Genomic DNA, 6,351 nt, shown 5'->3' with positions numbered 1-6,351 from the left:
TCCTTATGTATATAGCTTTAATGTGAAAATTTACAAAAATTTAGGTTTTAATAAATAAACTTGCTTATTGTATTAAAAACAACAAAACTAGAAACAAATTACAAATTGCAAAGCAAAGCCTGCAGAATGGGACATTGTGTTATAAGAACTTTTTATTCAGAAAGAGGAGACTCCTCAATTTTTTTCTACTCATACTTGATACACCCTGTATAATGATTAGATAAGAATTGTTATAAAAATTACAGAGAACTTTCCGTGGAGAAAATTGTACTTTTAATATGGATTTGTTTCGAATGTTTCCTATAACGGGGTTTCATTGGAAATTCAAATTTGAATTATTTCACTCAATTACAAATGAATGCATATTTTGTTGTCAGGGGGAAGCTGGAATTTATAATTTATATATTAATTGAGTTGTAATAATAAATTTATTATAAAATATAACAAAATAAGTATTTATAAGCGCTATTTTTTACGTATACATTAATTTACGACGTGGGGAACACATACAAAGTGCAGCATGACATGGGGCGCACATACAGGTGTTTCATGAGGAGTGGTATATACTTTATAATAAAAATGGAAAAAGTAAAAACTTTTTGTGAGAAATAACAAAATACTTAATTTATTTCAATATACACTCAGTTCCAAAAAAAGTGACGCACTTGATTTTTGACCTAATTTTAATATCTTGTATTTTTTAAACCAGTGGGCCGATTTTTATTATTTTTTTATTTTTTGGTAGCCAATTCCTTTGTCTTAAAAAAAAATTAAAAAGGTGGAAATTTTTTCAATGACTCCTGGATGGTAGTGGAAAAACTGGAACCATGTTTTTTTCCTAATTGTTGACTCACCCTGTGTATTAATCAAATAATGGTATAAAAAGTGCTTACACCCTATATGAAAGACGTTTCTTTTATGAGCATTTTGTTTTTTTATTCATTAATTTATCTCTAAAATTGTCCGAATTGAAGCTTTTTTGTTGAAACCTTGCATATTGCCAACTTTCTGAATTTATGGAAAAACAGTTTTCTAGTGAAATAAAATGATACGAATTTAAAAAAAAGTTTTATTAAACACTAAATTATAAACTGGGATAACTGCTTAATACCGTGTATTGCCTCCCCTAGCAACTCTAAGAGTTTCTAATCTAAGCGGCATACTGGAAATTAGGTTTCTTATCGTTTCCATTGGTATACGATCCCATTCTTCCACTAACGCATCTGCTATTTCTGCGAGGCATTCCTAAGGCCTCTCGCGAGAACGTACCCTTCTCCCTAATTCATCCCACAAATGTTCAATATCGGGGCTTCTCGCAGGCCACTGTAATTTGGTGATACCCGTACCTTCTAAGAAGTTTCGCACTATTACTGCGGTGTGTGGTCATCAATATAAAATTATTGCCCACTAACTCTGCATGAGGTAAGATATAATGTTGTATAATGTCAATGTAAATTTGGGCCGTCATCGACCGCCTCACCGGAAAAACATGAAGGGGTGTCTTTCCATTCATTGACATCCCTCCCCACACCATAACCGACCCACCATTAAAACTTTCGCGTTCTGTTATTAAATTCTGATTAAACATTTCACCAGTCCTTCTCCACACTCTTTTTCTTCCATCCACCATGTTAAGGCAAAACCTTGACTCGTCCGTAAACAAGACATTCGACCATTCAGGAATATTCCATTCTCCATAATTTTGAACAAAATTTCTTCTAGCAGTACGATGTTCGGGCAATAATTTAGGACCTTTTGCAGGTTTCCTAGCTTTTAAATTAACTTCTTTTAGACGTCTACATACCGTCTGCTTACTTATTGCAACACCACGAATTTGGCGAAGATCTTGCTGAACATTTAACGCAGTGTTTGATCGATTCCGTAAAATCCGCAATCTCAAGAAACGATCATCTCTTGGAGACGTTTTTCTAGGGCGACCAGAACCCACCTTCCGAGCAGTGCTTCCTGTTTGTTCGTACTTGCGGATTGCTCTACAAGCAGTTGCTTCATGGACTCCCACTGCACGATCGTTTACTAAAGCAACTAATCTTGCTACTTGTTCTGGATTTATTTGAGGCATTTCATGTAATTTTAATCACTACAAAACTTTTTTGTAGTTAATTAATGACACAACGACAAATTAATTGCTATGGCAACGTCAATTGTTTGACAATGTGATCATACTTCTTAAATCTGTGGGATTTAAAAAAAAGGAAAAGGAAAAGAAACGTCTTTCATATAGGGTGTAAGCACTTTCTATACCATTACTTGATTAATACACAGGGTGAGTCAAAAATTAAGAAAAAAACATGGTTCTAGTTTTTCTACTACCATCCTAGAGTCATTGAAAAAATTTCCGCCTTTTTAATTTTTTTTTGAAAGACAAAGGAATTGGCTACCAAGAAATAAAAAAATAATAAAAATCGGCCCACTGGTTTAAAAAATATAAGTTATTAAAATTAGGTCAAAAATCAAGTGTGTCACTTTTTTTGGAACTGAGTGTAGTTATTTTTCTTAAAAAGTAAATACTTCTAAAAAATTTTTACTAAATTAAATTAAATCCTTAAATTTCTTGGAAATTAACTTATGGCAAGGGGTGTTCGCAAAAACATTATATATATTATATATAATATATATATTTGTCGTTCCGTTTAGACTTTCTTAATTTTATCCTTTTTCTCTTAAAACAGGTACTGAAGATGAAACATTTGTTTCGAAACATGTCTATTTATTGAAATAAATTAAGTATTTTGTTATTTCTCACAAAAAGTTTTTACTTTTTCCATTTTTATTATTTAATTCTTGAGAAATATGGAGAATTTCATCCCTTTGATATATACTTTAATATATTATAGATTTGTTCATTTTAAGCAGAAAAGTTCTTAATAAATATGTGCTCAATTCTCAAAGGTAACTGATATCCAGCCAGTTAATGCATAAATTGATATCACGCACGGCTATTGTGAAACAGTCATTTGTCAATGTTTAACATTTAACATTATCTGGTTGACGTGTCGATTAGCTTGTTGATAATGCCACACATATTGACTCATGCAAAATATGCAGATATGGTGTTTTGTTACGGTTTTTACAATGGAAATGCACGTGATACTCGTCGTGACTATAGGAGACGATTTCCTAACCGAGATACCAGATTCAAGAGCATTTACTCGCACATTCAACAGATTACATGAAACCGGTGCTGTTCCAAGTACAAGTATTAATTCTCACCGTGCAGGTGTGCAAACTCTGAATGAAGTTGAACAAATTCTTCAGCCGGTAGAACGCAGTCCATCTACTAGTACAAGAAGACTTTCTGCTCGTCTTGGTGTTCCTCATGTAAAAGTATGGAGAACATTGCGTACTCATGGCTTGTATACATTCCATGTTCAACCAGTACAACACCTTGAACCAACACACCAAAAGATGAAAAAATATTTTCTTGTACCTGCACCATGTCTGATTTGTCAACAGATCTCATTTTCAAGTATACAACTTGGATTTGAATTCTGTCTCCTGTACGATGGTCAATTTTTCCAGTATCCCACTTCTGCTCTAAAGCAACTTGTCAGCACGCGAACCTCACGTTTATTTATGACCTGTCCTGACTGTAGTTTTTGCGCAAGATTGGGTATATGTTTCCTGGACTCTCCCACAAGTATTTGTTTTGAAACCATGAAGATAAGAAAATAATGTTGGACTCGTATACCAGTGATTAAAAAATAGGGTATAACCTCTGTTCAAGTAGGAAGTCATTAGGGTCATGCCCAGATTTTCCAAGATATTCTACTCAAGTCGTTACCACATTTGTAGTTGCGCAACCGCAAAGCATGAAAAATTTTATTCCAAATCGATGTCGCTTCGATGGGATGTATTGTTTAAAGAAAACTCTGCCCTTGTACTATGAGGCTTTCATCAATACATAACTTTTAGAAAGGATAAAAACTATTTTTGAACGTTGTCAAGTGATCAATAACACTAGTTTACAAATTTTAATCAATTTTTTCCTCGAAGATTGCGATATTTTTTTAAACCGTAGAATGTTGTGCTGATTCTGAAACTGTTTTCAGTTTTTCTCCATCACGTCCAGTTTTCGAGATATACCAAAAAATGTGGAAAATCGTAAATTTAAAAAAATAACAACGGTTCATGTTCAGTATATTTTTTATTTTGCATAGTGTGTTTCTGTAGCTATATGGACATGAAAGTAGAGATCCTGACGAATATTATGAGGTATTGATGGCATAAATCGGAGTCTTCGTTTTTTTGCTACAGCCTAAAACAACTCAACAAAATCAAATTTTTTGGCATTTTTCCCATTTTTTTATCACTTAATCGCACCGTAACGAAAAAGAATTATACATGAACAAAAAAGTTAGCTATTCTATCCTGTAGAACATTTAATTCTCTAAATTTCGAAGCATTAGACACTATGGTCGAATAGATTTTACCGGAGATATCGTTAATTTACGACAATCGTACAAAATTTCATTTTTTGCCATTTTCACTGTATTATTGAAACATTATTACGAACAATTTTTTTAAATAAAGAGGTGTTTTGATTCTTCCAGGCACTAAGTATAAACATTAAATTCACTGAAATAAATATGATTATTTTTTAAATACAACAAACAAACTGTTAGACCTTTTTTGGCAAAAGAAATTCTGATTGTTAAAAAACAATCACTTTCTGTGAAAAAGTACTTTTAATAACTCCACTTCTTTATATATTAGAACCTTGTTCTGCTAAACAGTCTTTTTTTGAAATATTTTTTTATAAAAGGAGAATATATTGTCATAATATTTAGTTCTTCCTGAGACACCTCAGTGATCCTTCGTTTAAGAAAATAGCAAAGTGTTGTAAAAGTTTTGTGGATAATGGCTAGCAGCAGCAGAAGATTTGAATGCAAGAACAATCCTGATTTGTTCTTTTTTATTTGCGGACAATACATTATTGGGATGACTTTAGACAAACCCTGGATACCCAGCTTCGTATGTCCGAATTGCGGTATAACTTTGAATAGATGGATGGCAGGTGAATCTACATCTCATTTACAGTTTGGTATTCCAATGTTATGGTCACAAATATCAGATCATTCCCATTGCTATTTCTGTAACATAAACCTAGACGGCATAAACAAAAAACAAAGAAAAGTTTGGTTTATCCTAATGTAAGATCAGCCAAAAAGCCGATTCCGCACAGCGAAACTATACTAAGACCAAACCCTCCTGACCGATTAATGCAATCCAGTGAAAGATATCTCATCTAGCAGCGACTATGATGTCAAAATAAACCATAAACTGTCACAGAAAGAACTAAGTGACTTAGCTAGAAATCTGACGTTGTCGAAGATTGATATTATCCCGCTTACAGCAATGGAATTATTTACACCCTACAACCCGTGTAACTGTTTATCGAAACAGAGGCGAAGCATTTGTACAATTTTTTACGAAAGATCAAGGTATTTGTTATTGTAATAACGTGCAAAGATTGTTTGATGAATTGAAAATAGATCATAACCCAAGTGAATGGCGTCTTTTTATCGATAGCTCTAAAAACAGTCTTTAAGCAGCATTACTTCATAATGGAAACACACTACCAACTATTCCACTTGCTCATGCCGTCAATGTTAAAGAAATATATGTGCGCATATCCGAGGTTTCGACTCTAATTCAGTATAACGCATTTGAATGGAAAGTTTGTGCAGATTTAAAGGTAATTGCCTCAGTAAAGAAATTTACTAACTTCTACTTTTTAAGTATTGACTTACATTTCTATGATTTTCAGGTAATTGCTGTGGTTACTGGCTTACAAGGCGGTTTTACAAAATATTGCTGTTTTCTTTGTTTGTGGGATAGCCGAGCGAGAGAGCATCATTATGTGCGCAAAGATTGGCCTTCTAAAGAACATTACGATACTGGTGCTTTCAATGTCTTAAATAAGCCTCTGGTGAGACCAGCATCTGTAATATTGCCTGCACTACACATCAATCTGGGTTTGATGAAAAACTTTGTGAAAACGTTGAATCCAGAAGGCCCAGCATTTAAATATCTCACCCAGCTCTTTCCACAACTATCGTACGCTAAACTAAAAGAAGGCATATTTTTTGGCCCCCAAATAAGAAAATTAATAAATGACAAAGAATTCATGTCAACATTAACAACAAAAGAAGCAACGGCGTGGATTAGCTTCAATCAAACCGTCCATGGATTTTTAGGAAACCATAAGGATGGGAATTATCGCGAAATAATTTCCAACTTATTGCACAATTACGATGCCATAAATGCAAATATGTCGCTCAAAATCCATTTTCTCCATTCGCACTTAGATTTTTTTCCAAGCAATCTTGG

Source organism: Onthophagus taurus, chromosome 3, assembly GCF_036711975.1.
Source record: "Onthophagus taurus isolate NC chromosome 3, IU_Otau_3.0, whole genome shotgun sequence".
Lineage (NCBI taxonomy): Eukaryota > Metazoa > Arthropoda > Insecta > Coleoptera > Scarabaeidae > Onthophagus > Onthophagus taurus.
The sequence above is the reverse complement of the archived record's forward strand: the minus strand, read 5'-3'. Positions refer to the sequence as shown.